This window comes from Dromaius novaehollandiae, chromosome 13 (genome assembly GCF_036370855.1).
Source record: "Dromaius novaehollandiae isolate bDroNov1 chromosome 13, bDroNov1.hap1, whole genome shotgun sequence".
Taxonomy (NCBI): Eukaryota; Metazoa; Chordata; class Aves; order Casuariiformes; family Dromaiidae; genus Dromaius; species Dromaius novaehollandiae.
In genome coordinates, this window is record NC_088110.1 from 5,970,338 (window position 1) to 5,992,265 (window position 21,928).

A 21,928-nucleotide genomic window follows, 5' to 3' on the forward strand; every position below is an offset into this window, starting at 1 on the left:
GACCTTGTGATGGAACTCGGTATGCGTGGTCTTTATAGAGCTGTCACTGGTGTTGTGCATTTATTGCAGAGATGAGACCACATGCATCCCTGCTGTTACCTGAAATACGTTATGAAAATTAAAATACAGCATTTTATTATGGTATTAAAAAAAATCTTTATTATTGAACTGTTTTGTGGGAATTTTAGTTCTTGTCACTGTTCTTTCCCCTGCTTTTCTTTTCTTCAAGAACTGTATGTAGAATAGTAGTTTCTGAGCACCTAAGTGTCTTGGAGATGTATCTTGTTCAGGGCCTTCAACTGTAAGTTTTGGCATTGTGGATGGACTTGTGTGAGGTTCAAAGCGGGCCTAAGAATCCATTTCTGTAGGCTTAGTCTGGAGAGAAGGAGCACAGGCCTTGATCTGTAAACATGCATGTGAATACAATTAGTTGCATAAATAGTCTTAAAAGGGTCATTTTTGTGTGTGCATGTGTATGGTTTAGTAAAGTGAAAAAGCGCCTTTCCAGGGATTTAGCGCACAGGAGTGCACAAGGGTACCAACATCTGTATCTATGCAAAATTAATAGATAATATACCAGTAGGTGGCATTCAAGAATAAACATCCTTGGTCCAGGTTTTGTAGGACCGATGCCTCTTGGGGGACTGTAGACCTCCAGGGCTGCAGGTCCTCAGAAGCAGCTCTTACTCGCAGCCGAAACTACCCTCCTCCCCTTTCCTAGAAACACCTCGCTGCCTCCCGCTTCTGCCTTGCAACAAGTCACCCTTGACATCCTTCTTAATCATTTCTAATGCTAGTGCAAGGTTTTGTTTGGAGCCCTTGACTTCCTAATTCGTTAGATTATCTGTTCCTTTAGAAATGGCCCTGGCAAAGGGTGATGCGCCTCTTAGTGTTGCTTCCATTTTGTATCCAGACAGCTCCAGAGGTGAATTTGATTTTGGTTTTTGGCCATGCCCTCCCATGCAGTTGGAATTGTATCTGGGTATGTTTGAAATAACTGCATTCAAAATAAAAAAGCCTTTATCCTCTATATGGTTACCTTAGCTCCAGTCCCTTAAACATAACAGACTCCCAACAGGATTAGATGTACAACTTCTTCTGTCTGTAGTATATTTATTTACTTGTCCAAATTTGCCACAGATCTGGGTTTGTCCCTCTCTTTGCTGAGTGAAACCTGAAAATTCTAGGTGTCATAGTCTTGATTTCTTCTGCCCAGTGCGGTTGACGTACAGCAATACTGTACCGTGTTGCTTTGCCAAAGAGGCAGAGGAGATGGATGATCCCTGAAAGATGCATAGGATTACGCTGTGGCTCCACCGTTGCCCTGAGGAGCAGGATTTCACTTCCAGTGTCAATGCTCTAGTTTGTCGCATGTTGCTTACGTGGCTAATCCAAGAAGTGGCAGTCCTAAATACTGATAATTAACCCTGATACTTAACACCTATTATATGAAAAAGTAATTCTGCTTCCGTCTTGAAGATACCCAGTAATTATTATTATTATTATCCCTATTTTACATACATCACAGCATTTGCCACTCATTCACCCTCCTAACCAACGTTAATCTTCGGCAGTGGTGATGTGCCCGGAGTTGCCTACGTGCCTAGATCAGCCAGCCGTCGAAGTGCCAAGCGCGTGGCAGTGCCGAGGTACTGTTGTTGAACCACAAACCCTGATCGGACAGAGGGGACGAAGCAAGGGCAGCCCCTCCATTCGTGCTCACTGCTGTCTGTCTGTGTGTGTGGTGACATAACGTGCTTTACTGGGCCCAGGACACTAACATGAGGTGCCTTTGCCCTGCTGGGCTGCTCCCACCGTGTTCTTGTCCCAGGTGCACTACAAGGGAGGAACTTCTAACACCACCTTTGCCAGAGAAGCCAGTGCATCAGGTAGCTACACCCAAAGTTTGTGCCTTTTGTGCCTTATCGTTGCCCTAAAGTTCAGCAAGATTTGGGTTAGGCGAAGGGGTGGGATTAGCCTGAAAAAGCAGAGAACAGCATTGCTCCCAGGAGCGTATGAGAGGTCGCAGAATGTCTCCTTCGTGACTCCTTGGCTAGATGGACTTCTTAAATGCAGATTATGTAATGTGTTTGGGGACTCCTTAAAATAAATGTTATTGACAGCCATTAGATCTCATAGTATTAATAAGTATTTAGGGAATTTTTTTGAAGGTGAAGTATTGACAGGAAAGGCTATAGCAGCTACTTCTGGGCCATTACAATTTATCTTCTAAATCAGTCCGGGTTTATGGTTCACTGACATGTTTCACCCTATTACCTACTAAAGGGAGGTTAATGATAACATGGTTGCTGCACATGATCCTGCCACGTGTGTGACATGGCACATCTCTGATGCAAAGGCCTTATGAGCAACTGCTCCTCTGAGAAAAAAAGGTATTTGCAACAGATCTTTGCAGGGTTGGGGCTTAATAGCTATATAATAAAATAAAATGTTGAATCCAGGCTGTCAGAGCAACGTCTAGACTTGCAAATGGGTCAAATTCAGATAAATCTTGGGTGAAGTACAAACCCCAGCAATACAAACTTCCATGTAAGGAATAAGGGCCAAGAGCCACTGTTGTTATAAGTGGCCTGGCTCTGCTTACTTATAAGAGAGTCGCACAAGTTGGTACTCGCTGTTTCTGGGCTGGGCAATGCAGAGCTTTTCATGTCTGAGGCACCATTTTCAATTCAGCCCTAGGTTGGTCACGAATGGAGGTCATTTTAGGGTTATTTCAGTATGTGGATAGAACAAGTTGGTTACAAACAGTCGAAGTTACAAATAGCATTCACCTCTACAGTGGTCCTTCATACACAGCCTTGTTGAAAATGTTTTTGGAAGTAAGAGAAAACAGGGACACAGCACTGTCTATAAATAACCCTGGCCTGTAAATAATCTAACCTTGGTGTCTTGGTCCTGCTGGTCATACCCTGTCACCAATATTAATCTGTTTTTTTTTTGTTCCTTTTGCATTTTTTGTCATTAAAATTAGAAACAATTAATATGTGCCCAAAATCACCTCTCTCCTAACAAAGTGTATTTTCTTCTTCTCTAGAAAATTGTCCAGTTAGTATTTCCTGTCCCCCCATTCCACATCACTCCAGAAGTAAAACTGAGATGCAGATGCACTCCCTGTATTCGCGAACTCGATACTTTCACACACATATAATGACCCAGACTTGCACGGCGAAGTGGGGTTTTCACGCAGGAGCAGTATCTCCAGGCTGAAGTGGTGATGGCCCAGATGATGTGCGTTTCTTCACCTTCTGACTGACTCCTCCAATTCTAGAGACCTTGGCTGGAAGAAGCCAGCAGAGAGACTGAGTTATATCTAGGCCCATTTCATGCTCTTTCAGCATAGAGCTTCCTTTTTACAGCCAACTTTTGAATTGCTGAATATCTCCCATTAATCCTGAGCTTGCCCTCCATTTCTGTAGCATAACTGAGTTCGTCAGTAATAAAAGCTGTTCCATTTCCCCCCAAAGCCAGCCATTGTCGGGATGCCGGGTTGCTCTGGATAATGAGACCATCTTCTGCTCTCTGTTTTGTTTGCACTAGATTTTCCGAACCTCCAGCAAGTGCCGTTCAGTCCCTCAGTTAACATTTACACTGCAATCAGCATCCTGCGCCCTGTTCTATTTTCTGCAGACATGTAAATAGAACCCTTTTGTAAACTTCATTTAATGATAGTGCTGTATTATGGTTTGTCTAAAACAGTGTCAAGGGATCCTGTTTCCTTTTAACTTCACCGTTTGGCTAAGGTATAATCTACAGTACGTCAACACAACACGTCTCTCTATTGAGTGCAGAGGTGAGATACAAAGCTTTCAAAGCAGGCAGATTCTTCTGCTGTTTCTTGGTTTCCTCAAGCACTTTGTACATGAAAGATTGTTTCCTTATCTCTTGGAAAAGCTTTTGGATGAAATTAACCCCAGTGTAGAGGGTCAGCCTAACGGCCTCTGCGCTACTTAAGTCCTACTTAGGGCCTATTCTGAGAGCTTAAGTTGGATTTATATAGCACAAAAGGTGCATTTCAGTCTTTGTGAATAGGTAAAAATGAAAGATATAATAATGTATACTTTCTAAAGATTCCAGTTCCTGACTGGGTCTATTTTATATGGCTTTGTTTGGGGAAAGTCTTAAGAAGCAGGTAGCTAACTGCATGAGGCTTTCTGAAGTTCTCCAGCACACATGGAAAAGTAGAGGCACAGGAAGGCCCTGCCTGAGGAGAAGCTGTTCACCATGCTGCTACTGCCATGTTTCGTGACACGAAGCACATGTGTTATCACGGATGCTGATAATGAGCAGGTAGAGCAGGAAGGGGTGTTCGGTGGCAAGCCCTAGATCCCATGTAGCTGGCCCAGGGGAGCGCAGACTGGACACACAACCTTAGCCCATCACTGGGCTGCCTTGAGGGTGATGTGCACCCTGGGGATGTACACCCCGGTGAGAAACCTCCATTTTCAGCAGAATTCAGGGAAGCCACTGCAGCTTTTCTCTGAGCCTGTCTGAAAGAGAAGCATTGGTGGCTTCTCACGTCATGTTTTCCCTTTCAGCCCATGCAAGGGAGTTATGCAGCTCTGTGTCAATTAGAGGAGTATCTATTTTAGGAAATGCTGATTAAACTATCTTGATCTACAGTAAGCATGTTTGATACGGAAGAAATTATTTCAAATGTCTCTTTCTTATTTTCCTTCTTGGGCATTCCAGGAAGAGTTCTTCCTCATTTGACATCAGGGCAAAATAAATCCAAAATGCCACCCTAGTGTGACTGGGAGGCACAGGTATAAATGAGTGAAGCAGGCCCTAGATGAATGCGACAGGGAACTAATAATGCACTTCTCCATCTTGGTTGTCTCTAGCCAGCTTTGTGGTCAGCTGGGGCAGATTGTCTGACTGCCCATGTGGTACCTATGCTTCAGCTAAGAGTATGAGCCTTCTGTTTCCAATTAGGTCAGCCTGGCACTTCTCAAGTCCTAAATTCAGGTTGTCGTTTTGGACATTTATAAATGGAAACAAAGCCATGTTCCTCCATCATGCCTCTAAATAAGTTCAAAAACAATGCTGAGTCCATTTTAAGCGTTGAGTCCACCCAGCAATCTTATTTCCCTTTTTGGTAAATTGATCTTTCTGTTATAATGTGTAGCCTCAGAAGTTTCAGTGTTATAAAACTGCTTTCCTCTCCCACCTTGGGATCTATGACGTTAACCTTGCTTGACCGTCTAGTTCAGGAAGTTCATCTGAATGTATCCTTATTGTAGAGGTTGGATAAGAGGCAGGAGTGTTGTAAGTGGTGAGTTATTCCTTAATATTTCTGACGTTCAGTTCCAATGAGCGCTGCGGAATTAGGAGCCTCATCTCTGCAAGAGTGAATGCTACTGTGGGCCTTTCTCAAATAATCTCTGTTTCAGCGTGGGGAAGAATTTGCAAGACCAAATTCCAATACTAATAGAAGGCGTAGGCAGGTCCTTTTTTAAGAAGTCAGAGTCTGAGGCTCAGTACTCTATAGGCCTCAAATGAACTTAGAGGAGGTAGTGAGGGCATTTTGGGAGATACCTTGCTCTTCGAAAGATCTGGTCCATGGAGTGTGCTTCTGACTGTATCTGCAGTCTTCATAGTCCTTATGCGCTCAAGGTGATAATACAATAAAGCTCAACTAGTAGAAGTAAGCAGGAAAGGTTTGCAGAAGCAGTATCTGGCACTGATGAAAAGCAGAAGACGTTTAGAGAGCACCAGTTGTCTTCATGGAATTCAGGCACTTGGGTGCTATTTTTTTCTCATCCGCTCAGTTTAGGAATGATATTTGAGGGGATCTCTTTCCAGTAAATCACAGCAAGGATCGCAGTTTGTACAAGCTCACTCAGATACTGGTGGGAACCAAGCCACGGGGGAGTGGAGCTCGCATTGACTAATTTGCTGGGAGTGAGCCCCACCCTCCGCTGGAATCCCTGTTAATGTAGGAGTCATCCAGAACTGGGAGTGTTAATGGCAAAACACCCTGGGAGAACAAGCGCTACAGGAGGAGGTGAAAGATGTGGGCAGATTAAAAAATAGAGCGCCAAATTCTTGGCTAGAGTAAATAAATAAAACTCTTTTGAAGCTACTGGCGAGACACCAGGTAACCTGACCCAAAATTTGTACAGGTGGGTGAGCCCTTGCAGGACAAAGCTACATATGTTTGTCATTACTTTAAGATATATCACTGCTGCTTTAGCCCTGCACTTCCCCAGCCGCCTTCTTCCGTTGTCACGTAGGGAAGAGCAACACGCAGAAGGTTTCTCCTGGGAGACAGCAGCGTCATAGTATGGCAGCTTTGGATTAGGACGTTCCCACCTCCCCTTCCTCGCAGGTTTTTCTAGCGCAGCGCTGGTCTCTGGCACGCAGGGATGCCCACGGGCGGTGGTGAGGGGGCGAGGAGTGGTGCTGCCGGCCTGAGACGGGCAGCTGGGGTCAGGGAGCTGCAGCCTGCTGCAGATGCGAGGAGGAGCCCCTACACAGGGTGCTGGGCAAAGGGATGTTTGAAAGGTGGCCGCACGCGTGAAGAAGTGCCTTTCCGTCCTGCCATCCACCTCAAAACATTTCTGAAGGTTCCTAAAGAGGCAGTCCTGCAATAAAGAAACAAATAAACCACAAATGAGTGTAATATTGGAGTTAGCTTGGGGAGCAGTTTTTTCTGAAAATGTTTAAGGCTGTTATGAGTAACATGGTGTTTAGCTTTCTGCTAATGTAACAGCTGAACAAAAATGCATTTTACTCTCAGCTTGCTTATTAGTCAATGGAGGCTATAACCACAAACAGTACGGCTCCATTTAACCACTGTATTAAATATTAAACCTGAAACTGTCGTTACCAATTATTTTCAATAGGGCATAATGGTTTGAAGGTTAAGTAATATGGACTAGGAGCCAATGGATCAGTCTAATCAAATGAAAGTATTACTAATGGGATAGCGGTGTATGGGAAGGGGCAGTGATGCTGAACCTTGTTTTCTAACACTGGAACAATTTAATGTAGAGCATTTCCCTGTTTTTTATTCCTTCATGGCTAACTTCCTCTACTGTTGTTGATGAGGAGGGTGATTCGGGGAGGCAGAGAGTCTGAAAGCCTGGGAAGTTTTAGGTTTAGCGTGTATATCTGCTGACATGACTGATGTCCAGCGTATCGTCACATCCACTTTGCAAAATGCTTGTTGAACAAGGTTAGAATTTCCACACTTAAAGTAATATAATCAGATTGAAACAAACCCTGTGCTGCTTATACTTGGAAGGAGAAACCTGAACACACTATTTGGAGGTTGTGAATGAAAAAAAATGCCATCATAAGTTACAGGAGCTTATGTACAAAAAATGTATTTAATAAAATCCTGCCTACATTAGCAAAATCCAGTGGTGATGCTCAGATGCAATAGACTGCATCTTATTTATGGCCAGGTTATCATTTTGCTTGGGGGCAGATTTTCAAGTGTTTTGTATCTACAAATGTAAGCAAAAGCATTTAGTATCCAACTCCTTCCATAGCAGCACATGGCCATGCTGAGACTTGACTTCTGGTGAAAACCCTGTGGCAGGGCCTGCTCCTGTATCCTGCAAGGCCTTTTGGCACCTGCTTAAGTTCTCATCCAATTAAAGCAGAAATTAGTTTCCATATTGGACCTGGCCCTCGGGTGCTCAGCGTAGTGCAGCTTCCTTTTGAGGGAACTTGGACACGGAGGCTTCCCAGTTACCTGCTGAGAGCTACTGGCAGCGGGGCAGGCATGGTTCTACCCGCAGGGAGCAGCAGGAGCCTGCCGGCGATTTGTCTGAAGCTCAGCGAGGTCAGTAAATGCCTGTGAAATAATTTTGATTCTGATCTGCATCTTCCAGTGAAGCCAGGTTTTGGGGGGAAATATTCCTGACCAGGGCCAGCCTCATCGCGCCTATGGTTCAGCTGAGGTCAGTAATGCATGTGATCGGGACCAGGGTGTGGGTGCGCTTGGCAAGTAATGGCAATACCCCAGCCTGTGAAGATTTTGCTCTGGATGATAGTGCTATAATTAAGTCTCCAAATTCAGGACTCTGAGCCAGAATTGTAGTTGGGGAACTTCATAAAGGTAGGGGCCAGCTGTGAAGCTCATCTAGGGATGTGGATTGCAATTTCCCAAAGCCCTGGGGCAGGTTGGTTCTGGGGGAAGCTGTGCAGGAGCTGTACAAAGAGATTGAGCAAAGATAGCAAGTTCTCTCTCACAGCATTCGACTGAGTAAACAGGTTTGCAATAATCAGCTGTTGACAGATGGCAGCAGAACACCTGTGAGTGACTAAACTTTTCAGCAACTTAGTCAGAGCTCCAGGTAAAATCGCTGATGATTCTCAGAAATGAGAGGCAGATCTTCTAACATGCTTTGTGTATCTCTTGCTACTTTCTTCTTCAGGCACAATAAAATGTCTTTGGATGAAGCTTATGCAGGTTCATCCAATTCATTTAGGCAGTGATTTAAGCCTACTTTTACAATATGTCAGATAGAACACTAATCTCGGTGCAACCGCACTGTAATTAGTGTTTGGATCCCTTCACTTTACTAAATGCACCTGACTCAGCTATTTCGCAGTTAGATATCATTACGCTTTGAAGCTCTATTTACCATCTGCAGCTGAAATATTTGCCTAAAAGTATCCCATAGACAATAAGGCAGTAGCCCTATTGTGTTGCTTTTGCTTTGTTTATATAATGACCCAGATGAATGCCTAAAAGACGTACCATTTGCTTGTAAGTGTGAGAGCCTTGATTGTTGTGGTATAAGATGCTTTACGTTCTGAAGGCATCATTTCACAGGGGAACATGGAGGAGTTCCTAATTGGACTTTTTGTTAAATTACAGGCTCCCATTACAGAGCCATTTTAAAACTGGCAGGGTGGGAGGGTTTTTTCCAGTTGCATGAGAACAAGATGAGTACAGGGTGGACAAAATAACAGAGGAATGCTTTGTAGAGGGACCTGCGTCAAAGCTCCCCTGACCTTCAGACCAGATCTTCTGGGTTAGTGCTGGGTGGACCATGGAGACGCAGAGGTGGTCCACCATCATTTTAGTGGTGCACACAAACCCCAGCACAAAGGGGACCTCAGGTGGGCACCCCAAAGGACATCACACCACTTCACACCCTAGTCTCTCCCTCAGTATGCCACCGGGCTGGTTAATGCAGATGCACCTCTGCTAGAAACCAGCACCATGTCATCAGCCCTTCAGAGTTCATCTCCAGTCTTGCATTATTTATCTAAAGTTCCAGCTTACGGACTCTGGCGGTCAGGAAAGATTCTCAATTTTCATGTAAAAAGAGAGTTTTTAGCTCTCATGGTTATGGAGAAGAGCTTGAAAACGTGAACTTTAAAGACTGAAAACCCAGCAGGCATTTAGGTGTGATTTATGTGTGTGACTCCTGCATTATGGTTTTTCAGTGCTGAGGGTTTGCAACACAGCCAACTTTGTTTTATGAGGTAAAGTGGAGCTGGAACACTTCAGATAATGGAAAGTCCCTGGTAATGCAGACACAGCTGGTTCCGCAGCACCCCACGCTGCAACTGTTTGCAAAAGTGCTTGTTATCTCCGACGCCGCATCTCGTGCCTGCCCCAATCCAGCCTGAAACCGGAGTCGTGCAGCTGGGCTCGCGCAGCACCGGGTCTGCGCACACAAGCCCTTTGAGACCTGGCAGCGCGGGACGGAGACGCCAGGTTGTTGCACGGAAGGCCTGGGCCTGGCAGGAGGCGAGCGCGGGCAGCGCCGGCCGCTCCGGCCCCATGCAGGGCCACCGGCAGCACGGGGGTGTCCGTACGTGTATCAGCGTATGTCTGCAAACCACATCACCTGCCCCTGGGGAATGCGCTGGTCACATGCTGATGACTGTACGGGGGAAGAAAATCACCCTTCTTCTACGGAGGTCAGATATTCTGCCCGGGCATCGTTTCTGCCCTAATCTGCGCATCTGGGCTGCAGGCCTGGGGAGCGTGTTACTCACCGGCAGGCTTCTCGGCAGGCGAGTCTGCTCATCTGCTGGCGTTTCCAGCAAATACGACCCTTGTGCATAGCTCCCTGGACTGACCCTCCGTATGGGGATGGATTTCATTCGTTGGGTGCACACGGAGACAGCGGACTCGGGTTTCAAGGCCAAATTAACCCATCGGTGTGGGATTTTGCCACATAGCACGTACTTGACACGTTTGGAGGCAGACTGCAGATCTGTAGATGAGCTTTTCCTTTATTTTGTTCTCTAGAGCCACGAGCTGAAAGAGCCATACCTGCACTTAGAAGGTCTTTCTTCGTATTTCTACTTCAGTAGTGTGCATTTCAGACATTCAAAAATCAAAATTTTTGAGGGTCTTTTCAAATAGATGAGGAATTTCTGGTGTTTAATTTCCCATTAGATTGGACTTGTTCCACATTTTCAAGCTTTGTTGTACAGTGATGGAGCCAAAAATGAAATCTCATGTCGCCACTGTCAATCTTGCATTTTGCATTAGACTTGGAAGACCTTCACCCTCCTTTCCTTCCCCAAAACTCATGTGCATATGAACTAGAAAAGCGTGCACTGGCCCAGCAGTGTCCTGTGCGGATATGAGTAGCTTATATCTCTTGCTGAACCGCGTAACCCGTCGCAGGTTCAGACCCCGCATACTTCCGTTAGCCGCCTGTGCACAGGTTCCTACTACATGCTAATTTTTCAAGCTGTGACTTCTTCTTGCCACTGTATGAGCATTTCCACGTATTTATTACTAGCAGGATACAGGTATTGTGTGGTGCATATGAAACCAGTTCTGAGCAGAGCGGTTCAGCTTTTCTACCACATGTGCTGAATTTTATTCCTCATCTGTACTCGGGCACACACAGCTGGCTTCAGGGTAAAGGGGCAGCTTAACTGAGAAAGGAACTTGGCCCTATGGCTTTATAAAATGTAAGTTAAAAAATGCAACCAAATGTTCTTGCAAACAAGAGTGAGATTACTGTGTTTAAAATAAGCTCTGTTAAGAGGATACTCAAATATACTTACGGGTTGATTCTTCATGTAGAAGAATTAAGTCAAATTATAACATTACTTTGCAGTTATATCAATGACAGCATAAGGTATAAAACTCAGCAGAATTATATCTTTAATATCTACTTTCATATGTTGAAAAAGATCAATTTATTTGAATTGGTTCATTTGTTTTATTTGAAACTTTAAATTCATCACCTTTCCAGGAAATTCTGAAATAGCATTTTACTGTGCTTTCTGTTTTAAATAGCTGTGTAGATGATATGATCAACCACCAGGAAGACCATCTCTTACTATTTCAATAAAATGAGAGATCTTTTTTATTATTATTTATTTTAAGACCAGCCCATAGCTATGACATCTGTGAAAGGAGCTACTGTGTTATGAAACTTCTTAATAAAAATGTAGCTCCCTCTTCTGCTGACCTAGATAATTAGTGGCTGATGTTCTAAGGAAAAGAATTTGCACATATGTGTTCAAAACTGCAGCCCATGTCGTTTCTTTTTGTCTTGTTGCACAGGTTTGTAAATATCTGACCCAAACTCCTTATGTATTTCTGTGTTCAGAGTTAAAACTAGTGTCGTTAACTGGGTAAGCGTTTCATAAACATGAAAGGTTTGAGTTTTCTAGACATACCAATATTATGTTCCAAATTAAAACATGCTCTAAATATGTTGCTGCAATAACTGCCTAGCATTTTCAGAATAACATTTATGTCTAAATTACGTCCTATTCTGCTATATGGGGAAAGACAATGTTGTCACATCTTTCCTCAGGCTTCAGTGCAACAGCCCAGAGGTCATTCAGAGGTGTAGTACGTCTTGCAATGTGACTTTGGAGATACCCCATCTCTTTAAATTGCTCAAGCTTATCAGAGACATTAGTGAGTTCAGAGTAAGCAATCAAAAGCCACTCTGCTACAAAGTCCCAAAGTTTCATGTATTGAATTGTATTTTAAATTACTCAAGACAGCAGGAAAAAAAGCCAAAAAAACAGAAAACAACTGCCAACATTAAACAATCTGGGCCCCATATTTCAGATTTTGAGTATATTTGCATGGTTTCATGGAATTATGCTGATTTACACCACTTCAGAATGTGTCCTTATTATAAACCATGTTATAAAATGAGCATACTGAAGCCTCTCAAGAAATCACTGTAATAAATGAGCTTTGCATTCACAAGATGAGTTCCCACATGTGTGAAAATGTTAATATTCCCGTGACTGAATTCAATGACATAATGAATCTACAGTGGAAAATCATTCTGCATCAAGCAAAGACAAGCATAACTGTCTGCTGGGCTGTTTTTGGCAGACAGGACGTTTTGTATCTCAAGCCAGGGAAGGGAAATAATTGCTATTGGGTGTCAGAGTATACTAACCGAGCATTAAGGGCTTGATCCTGAGGCTATTTTATTGTGCTGGTTGCTACACCTGAATGAAAAATGTTGCTTGAGAGTAAACAAAATGAGAAATCTTCTTGAAGAAGACTTTAAGATTCAGGATAGATACCCTCTTAACCCTGAGTCACGTCGGGCATGTTTGTGAGAGCTTTTGTAACCAGATGTGAACAAATTCCTACCACTCTTGCAGCCTTTGGGATGAAACCAGCTGTAACGTAAAGACAACACACCCACAGCGCGATGCCGCGTCTATTCAAGTGCTGGAACTAGTTACTGCTAGAGCAGCCTTAGGATCATTACTTTGATGCATTTCAGATAGAAGTGAAACTCTAATACTGTGGAGGCACTTCGAGAAGTGAACGCAACTGAGATTCTGTCCTGCTGCTAAGAGACTTGCATATGTGAAAAATGTTTTGGACACCACGTCAGGAAAATACTGATTTGTCATTTAGAAACAAAGGAAAAGCTGTAGAGCTGCTAGTATTAAATCTTGAGTGCTGCTCAATTTGAGTGTATGATCAATTAGCTATAGATTCACAACAGACTTACTGCCTCTAAAATACAGGACTTGCCAAACTCTGGTTCAGAAGCTGAATGACATCTACCTTGAAATATAGGAGTGCACTGTGATTCTTTTGTGAAAGTGCTGGAGAAGTAGGTCTGAAATAACAGAGGAATTTGTAGTCTATGGGCACCTTTCCTTCCCACCCAAAATAGTATGGATGGGAATCTCAACCAAAAGGCTGAGATGGATCAGTCTTTAAACCTCCAGATAAAGCCCCCTTCTGCCCTGGAGAACAAATCCGTACCATGCAACCCAGTGCCACTTTTTATGAGCTGAAGTCCCCTGATGCTCTAGAGAATAAGTCTCTAGCATTGGTTTGGCAGATCTAGTTGAGTTCAGTTTTGGGATCCAGCCCACATCCCTCTATATTCATTGTTTCAGACTCAGGACTATCTCTGCCAGAACTTACAGGAAGAGAAATTGAAGAGTTTGATACAACTCCTATGAACACATCCACTTTTGCTGTATAAATTGTTTGAGGAAAATAACCCTACAAAATACAATTTATGCTGAAAGAATGCTTTAATTGTTTGTGAGTCAGTGTTCTAGCATATAATTTTGTTATTGGTCCTTTAAATCTCTGTTGGGGTTTATGTGCATTGGTCATATTATGTCTTTATCTAAAGAAGTAAATAGGCTGTTCTCTTCTGTTAAAGGAGAAAGAGATAGATATATTATCAGTAGCTGCCCAGTTCTGAGATGGTTTTGGTATGCTGCCTGTCAGGAGACATGTTCTGAACCTGTTGGGGCTGCCAGATGGGAGACGTGGGCGTTGCTCCAAGGTCTGTGTCGGGTTGTGGCGTGAGGACCTCATCTGCACGGCAGTCCGTGGAACCTAAGTTCCTGGCTCTTGGCCCCTCTACGTTGCCCCATCTCATAAATTGCTGACTTTTCTGAGGCAGAACCGTTTTCCCTCCGTCTGTGAAGGAGCTAAGGGAGCCGTGGGGACTCGGTGGAGGTGGTGGCTGGACAGCATGCAGAGCGGTGACATCAACTGCAGGGCACCTGAACTGAGAGACAGATTGAGCCTTCTTGATGTGTTGATACAATGCGTTTGTGTTTCACATCACCTACATTTAAAGAAAAAGTAAAAAAATAAGATGCAGCCACTTTGGGCTAAAACTGTGAGAATCTGATTGTGAGAAGGACCAAATAAGTCAATGAATAGATGTCTTACAAATTCTCAAAATCTCCCATGAACACAGGGAAGAGCTGGAAGCTGAGCCAACTTGTCTCTGAAATAGTGCTGCCTGTCCAGGGGACACTGAAATTCATAGGCTTCAAGCTGTTTTCGCTTGGTTGTAGGGATATGGACCTTTGTAAAGGTGTATCAGGACCTGGATAACCCAGCAGAGATAAACCTGCAGCTGATGTGCTGTGCCAGCCTACGAGGAAAGATTCTGGCATTTCCACTACTCCTCTTATAAAAGATGACCTGGGATTGTATTAGACTGCGAGAGCCCAGTGCTTTGAAGTGCGAATGTGGATAGCGTGTTACGCTCAGTGATCCAAACATTTGTATCGTGTTGGTCAGAACGATCCTCTTTGTGACATTTCACAAGAGGATAAAGTAGGAGGATGGAAAATTTCAGAAAATAAAAAAAAGCAGCATATTCAGAGAGCTCTGTGGGCTCGAAACAGAGCGGTCTTGTTAAAGGGAGCTCTAGCTGTGTGCGGGTAACCATTTGGTTAAAATAAAAACACCATCTACTGGCACACGTTCTTAGGTGCAGCGCTGTTCCTAAACGAGTAGGACTGGTCAAGTTGTTGTTGATCTTGCCCAAGACTTTCAGTTTGCACCTTGTAACAGCTGGTGTGCATTAGTTGTTGCAGCTGAGATCACTTAAAAGTGCTTTTTCTTTCCCTTTTGCTGAATGTTCTGGTTTTATTATTCTGCCTCTCCTCTTTGGGTTACTATCACTGATTCTCTGTCACGAATCCACCAGCTTTGCTGCAGGTCCTGAATGACCGGCTTCGCTGCAACTCCTGGTGCGTTAGCTCCCGGCCCGGCACGAAGTCCGGGAGGGCGACGCGCGCCCTGGGTCTGCGGGGGCTGCTTGTGGGATGAGGATCGGAGTCTTACCGTGGGGTTTCCGCGGGCGGCGTGTCCCCCGCACCGCCCTGTTTGCCGCCCCTGCTCCCGGGCCCGTGGGCCGGCTCGCTCTGGAGCCTGCCGGTGGCTCAGGGCAGCCTGCCGGCTCCTTGCTGTTTTACCTTGCTGCTTCGTTTGGATTTCGGAGGCTGAGCTGGGCTGGTGGAGAGCTTTGGATGAGACAGCTTCCGCGAGGAAGAGCACTGCAAGTAGGTCGCCACCGCTGCCTGCCTGGCTGGCGGTACCTGAGCGGAGCGAAGCACGCCGGCAAGCGCGGCGGGCGGCTCTCGGGGAGCCGGCGAAGGGGAACGCCGCACACGGCTGGAGCAGTCACGGCCCAGTCTGTACTGGGAGATTACTGTGTGCGACAAGGCGTCATCTTCCCCCCGTCCCTAGCAGAGCCAGGTGGAAGCTTTTCAGGTGCAGCTTTGCGAGCAAGGGCTGCCCGCGCTGGGCAGACGCCCGCGTGCACGGCCCCCCGTCACGGCAGAAGCAGGGCAGTGGCCACCCCCGTTCGACTGTCCTCTGCCGGCAGCTGCCCAGGGCCTGCGGTCTGGTCTGGGCCGAAGGCTGACACGGCCACGTATCGCTTTCTCCAAATGCTGCCAGATTATAATGGCTTTCCTCCTGCAGCCATGGATGTGATGGGGTGTTTCAGCTCCTGCTTTTTATTCAGCACTGTCTTTCCCCTGTACACACTCCCAACAGTAGCGCTTTGCTGTCCTCTACAGAGCAGAGCTTCTTTCTCCTCCCTTTCCCCCTCTTTTGCTGATTTTAGTAATCTCCTCTTTGCAGGCAATTTGAGTCCCTGGAGGCTTCTCATCCTCTCTGACTTCTGCATTCACGTCTTCTTGCATTATGCCCTCTCACCGGTGATTTTGTTGCTCTACCGGATTCCTTCAGCCTCGTTCGGGGTGTTTCCTCGACCACCCAGGCAGGTAGGCATGCTGCGGATCCACATTTGTATTGACTACTAAAGGTATAGATGATCCAGTTATTTCAGGCCACTGACTTCTCCATGTATTTTAGGCAGGTCTGCTGACATCCCAGCCAGCAATGGTACCATCCCTTGCTTCTTTAAGGCATCTCCCCACTTAAACTACAGCAACATAACCTCACTTTGGGCCCAGCCCGCTGTGGCAAGAGGCTACCTGTACCCTGACTGGTGCAAAGTTTGTCATTCAGGTCGTCTCTACTTGCATTTTGTAAGCAAACTGGATGCTACAAAACTCCATCTGTCAATTTAACGTGCCACATCGTACTGTCTTGCACAGACCCACCTCCCTTCTCCCAGTACATTTAGCTGAAGTGAATGCATCCTGAAACAATCCGTATTACAGAGATAACTGCTTTGTTATAGAAATACGACGCCTCCCAGGCATATGCCTATTCCTAAAGGTAGAGTAAGCGAGACCTGAGATTGCTGAAGCCATCCATCAGTCCAGTCCAGTCCTTTCCCCTTTTGAAATGGCGTGGGATGGGTAGGAGCCGTTTACCAGTCTGCCCCAGACTGTCCTTGTGAATAACAAAACGGTCCCTGGCCCAGGCGTTACGGCTCGGGGACAGAGAGACCTTTTGGTTTCGCTGAATGAAACCACAATTGATTTCAAGGGTGGCAGGATCAGACCCTTAATGCAATTTTGATTCACATGTGAACTGTAATCTGATAATAATAATAATACAAAAATCTTGTTAACACTATTCCAAGATCATTTAAGAAAGAAAATAGATTCAGAGGGATGTTGATTGGGTGCTGATAATGGATGTGAGATGGGTAGGTTGAAAATGAGTTGGGAGAGAGAAAGAGAGAAGGAAATTGTGGACAATCAAAAATTTTTATTTTTATATTTCACAGCCATACAAGTTTAACAGGTGTTTTAGAGGAAAGGGGTTTTTTTTCAGAGAAAAATTGTAAACAATTCAGAGCAGTTCTGTACTTGGCTATGGGTGTTACAGATGTATTGGAGCTTAAAATGATGTCTAGCCCTCTCTGTATCCTGCACTGAAATGTATGGAAAGCACCAGACTGTTTGCTGGTATGTATGGCTTGTCTTAGGCTGATTTTCCTGAGGCATAAACTTGCAAGGTCAGCAACAGGCAAGCACAAGGCCCAGGCCTGGTTTATACTGCATCTCTGTAATATTTCAGTATTGCCAGCTGTGGCGATCTTATCATGAATCTGTGGATATTTCATAGTTTTCTTAGTATTTTTACTCCTGGAAATAGGTGAAAATATGAAAGCCTCACCTTCCATTTGTAAGAAAAGTTCTTAGACCTCGTGGTTGCAGAGAAAAAATTCAGATTGTGGTTAGAGTGTACACTAAAGGCTTTTAAAGAAGCAATCAGTGGGAATGCAGAGAAAATACAGAATACTTTATATATATATATATACACCTCATTATTATCTAAGGCTTTTGAAAAATTGGGTTTTGCAATACTAGTTACCTAAACGTTGATATATGTTTAGACTTTGTCCTTGGAAATGGCTTCATTTAGCAGTCAAGGGCTAGCAAACATTGTAACTTGACCTTCTGTAAACCAAAATTGTGCACATGAAGAGGTACCATGTGCATCTGCTGAATTCTCCCTGGCCTGGGAACTGCATTGGCATCTTTGCTGAATTGCTGCTAGTTCTGTGGAACATGTGTCTGAGAATGCCAGAAGAATATCTGAATCTCAAGTCTTTGGAAGAGACAGATCTCGTTTGGACAGAGGCCTTGTATAGTCCTTCAGCAGGCCTGGTCCTGGCCTCAGCTGTCGGTTCCTCACTGAATTCAGAGAAGTTTGAAGTTACTGTCATCAAATTCAGTCGGAGAAGAATCTGATAGGAGATGCATGCATGATACGGTACTAGCTGGTGATAACAGGGACTTGGGTAGCAGAAAATCCCAGGGACTCATCTGCTTTTTTCTTAATATATCTTCTGGCAGGACCTCACCAAGTCATCATTCACTCTCTAATGCAGGTCTTGAAATTTGGCAGAATGTCCGTTTATAAACATATTCAAAATTCATTTGTTACTTGGTCCAATCTTGCTGCTTTCAGAGCTCTTGCCATCTGACATGTACACTGTATTTTGGCTCAAAATAGAAATAGCCTAATAAAATTTCTTGCTAAAAGGAAAGTTATTGCATATGTACGTTAGTTATTTTTCATCGCCTCGAGGGGAACCACAAGTGTGTGTTGTTTCTAATTAATCGCAGGGTTAAAGAGTGCTCCGCACAGCAAAATGGAGAGGGATACTTGACACAGCAGTCAGATTTTTTTCCATTCTGTTGATGAGTTTCCCCCCAATTTTTCCCAGTCTCAACCAGGGTATAAAGTTGTTTTTGCCCCAGTGTCTTCTGATTTCCAGTGAATGGTTCTATTTCTTTAGAGTGCAGTTTTCATAAGTAGAAATGTGTTTCCAGCAGTTAGCACAATATTGACCCTTCAACACCTGACAAGAGAATGGGTTAAGAAACTTCTCCTGAAAGAATGAGAGAAAAATTTACTGGTATTTGTATACCACTGTTAATCCTCCTAGAATCTGTATTTTGGCTTAAGGTTTCTTTCCTTTGTAAGACCCCCTACTCCAGATGTGTTTCCCATGTCCTATGTCCACTTAGCATGTAGGAGTGAGGAACTGGCTCTTCCTTGCTGTGTGCTGCACTAGTCATTTATGCTTGGGCAAAATGAGGATTAAATGCAACTCTGTTCACTAGAAATGATAGCAGCTCTTAAAATGTCTTCTGCACAGGTGGGAAGGATAGTCCAAGGTGCAAGAACAGGTCCTCTGCTGTGCACCAGCGATTGTATCTACAGCTTATCAAAGCCAGTAGAAAGACGTATAAGCTCTGATTCCCAGCTCTTTGCCATGACTATAATTCAGGTGCAGTTAATGATATTTGTCCTGGCTGTCCTGTGTTATGAGTAAGTGAAGGATAAAGCCCTCCGTGGGCCAAGTTAGGTGACCGTGCGCATAGCACAGTAGGCCAGAGGAGGTCGGGCAGGGAAACTAGGCAGGGCAGTTACAGCGCCATTGGCCACAGGTGTCTATAGGGGCAAGAAAACGTTTTCCATACGTGTTCCAGGCTGACAAAGGCTGTCAGCTGCTGAGGTGACCCTCCAAAATGGTTCCCTTTGCACTGCTGCGCGGCAGTGATGGGAATGCCGGCATCCCGCTGCTGAAGGGAGTGAGAGGAACCCAGAGCTGAATCGGGTCTGGTGCCTTCAAGCAGAGCACGTGTGGCTTTCCACAGCCCAGAGCCTCCTCGTGCTCCCGGAGAAGAATTTCAGGAAAAATTCAGGTCATCTTTTGGTTCTGTTTTCTGCCGTGTTTAAAAGGGTTCTGACATGACTGGGCTTCTAGGTACTACCATGATGCTAATAATATTAACTTTAATAGGTGTTAAACCTCTGGTAGGTTACTGGATTATTATCTTTACATTTAAATCTCTGAACCCTTTTCAAATGTTTATGGACTTACTATTGCCTTGACTGAGCAGTAGGTTTCTTGTGTAATAGCTACTTTGTGCACCTTGAGCAAGCACTAAAAATTGTTTTAAATAGTGTGTAGAAATCCATATGTTGTCTGGAATCCTACTCTGTTTTTCGTGCAGAAAGAGAACAGAAGAAACAGCATGTATTTATTAAAGCCATATTTCTTCAGATAGCTTAACCTCTGCATTATAAGTTGTATTTAACATCGGTATCGTATTCTGTCTTAACCTACTATTGCATTTCAAGCTCTGTTCTCATGTTGATCTGGGAGTGGTCCATGCAGATCAGTCCACTGGGCAGCAAACAGCATCGTAGCGTATAACAGATTGTCAGTATTGTGTTCAGTTTTATGTTCTGTTGAGAGGCAGAAGTCACACGACAACAATCACTCAAAGGCTAAAAGCTAAAGGAACATTAATCAACAGCAAGAGTAAGCAACTAAAAATCATGTCCATCTCAGAGGAGGGGAGCTTGTATCTGGTTCCGTACACTCTATCCGATGCCTGGGACTTTTATCAACTAAGGCTGAGGAGGAATCTCAAAAAAGAAATACTTGAGTGAGAATGATTTATCATGTGATAGGGAAGAGTCCACTGGGAAAGGTGACCGGCCAAGTCCATGTTGACTAAGTAGATCAAGAATGAGTGCCACAGATATGCCTCGGTTTCAAATGCCTATTTGCTGGTCTCATTAATCTGCTAAATTACCCAGCTCAAATTGCTTATGTGTAAGTGTTACATCAAGGTACACTATTTTGTATTAGCTGCCATAGAAAAAGGAAACAGCCACCGAAGGTAGGAGAGAGTGAGGGTGAGTTATTGGCTGTTAAATAATCCAGCAACAAAGTACTTACTCACGGTGAACAAAAATTGCCAAGAAATATTCACATGGGTGTCTGATAATATCTAATTTGTTCCCAGAACTGCACGTCATTGTTTCTGCATACTCAAGAAAGAGGCAAAAACAGTGAAGGAGAGAAACAAATACGCATACAGCCACACAAATAATTAACACTCACGCAACCATAGAGTCCAGGATTAGATCTAGAATACAGTGCAGACACAGAATAAGAAATGTTTATTATGAGCAAAGATGAAAAAACTTGACATTAGGGCTAGCTGATCACAGTTATGAATAACAATTCCTAAATCATCCGTGGCAAACGCTTCTTACAGAGGAAATGAATTGTTGCAACACAATACATCCTTGTTGTATCGATATGATTAGCTAGTTATCCATAACATGTTGTAATTTGTTTTGATTTTTAAGTGTTCTTTAGCTGCAGAGCCTTAATGAGGCTTCTCTAAATTGATTAGGTACTGCGAGATACAGCATGGTTCACAGATTATTTCAGAGAGCTGTCAAGATCCTGTGACTTTCATTTCATTGGATTTAATGATCGTTGGAAAAGGTGTGCATTACAGCCAGATACAATCACATTTGTCAGCATGATCCTTTTAAGTGCAATTCAATTAAAGTGTTATTCTCTAATTTTATTATTGCTCAAGCTGAGTGCTAATGTTGGCTACCAATAAAGCTACAGGTAGATAATGGTATGTGATTTAATTTAACTAATTGGAGTTTAGTGATCTAACATGCTTTTCATATCTTAATTCTTTGAATAATCTTTGATTTTTTGCATCTGCTACAATTCTTTTAATGGAAAAGGGCAACTCAAAACATCGGTTACATTTGAGATTAAATTATCTAGTAACATCTGCCTCTAACACTGTATCAGTATGCATGCGAATTTTCTTCTATTACCTGCCACTTGCATCCACTTTCCATTGTCAGTGTGCTTGACCTTGAAATTAATTTATCTAACTGTGCTTACATTCCTTATTAAGTTAACTGCAGCCTTGGAGTGCCAGAAACGTTCTCACCGAGGGGATTCTGGCTAGATGACAAATTAAAGGGTCAGGAACAGAGATAAACCAGTCCCTCTAACTAGAGAAAGCCAATATTTTTTGCTTACAATTCTGAAGAGTTACAGATAAATAAAGTACAGATGCAAGAGCACATAGATACGTGGGGATAAGATTATTTTATTTACTTGTAAACTCCATACTTCTGCTTTTCTATACTGATGCTTTCGTTGGTCCCTTATTATATATCTGCTTTGTTTTGGGACATGGATATTACCGCTTAAAAACTGGGGAGAGGCAAAATTATCTTTGCTGTGAATTTAAAACAGGACATGCTCTGATGGCAGTGCCTCACGCTGTGCGAGTTAAGGCATTTTTCTGTGAACTGAGCGCACCTTAGGATATTTCATCACGGCAAGGAGGAGAACCGATCTTGGGGAAGGCGGTGCTGCCCTTTTCCTGCTAGGTAGCTGCTGTGCCTGCGTTGACCACTGTCGGAAGCGTGGCCATGGTTTCTTGG

The 21,928-nt window shown here is 44.0% G+C and overlaps 2 long non-coding RNA genes across 7 annotated transcripts in view; both read left to right on the plus strand.

Annotated features, from left to right (window-relative positions):
• LOC112984390 (uncharacterized) overlaps nucleotides 1–21,928 on the plus strand; it is a 591,798-nt gene that overhangs the window by 493,743 nt on the left and 76,127 nt on the right. The window lies entirely within an intron of this gene.
• The window catches only part of LOC135329757 (uncharacterized), an 83,664-nt gene that overhangs the window by 16,558 nt on the left and 45,178 nt on the right, over nucleotides 1–21,928 (plus strand). For 2 of the 4 annotated variants that reach the window (XR_010391385.1, XR_010391386.1), the window contains one exon: nucleotides 15,857–15,999. The exons of the other annotated variants lie outside the window; for them this stretch is intronic. This is a non-coding gene — a long non-coding RNA (uncharacterized LOC135329757). The remainder of the gene's footprint in view (nucleotides 1–15,856; nucleotides 16,000–21,928) is intronic. 4 annotated transcript variants of the gene reach the window in all.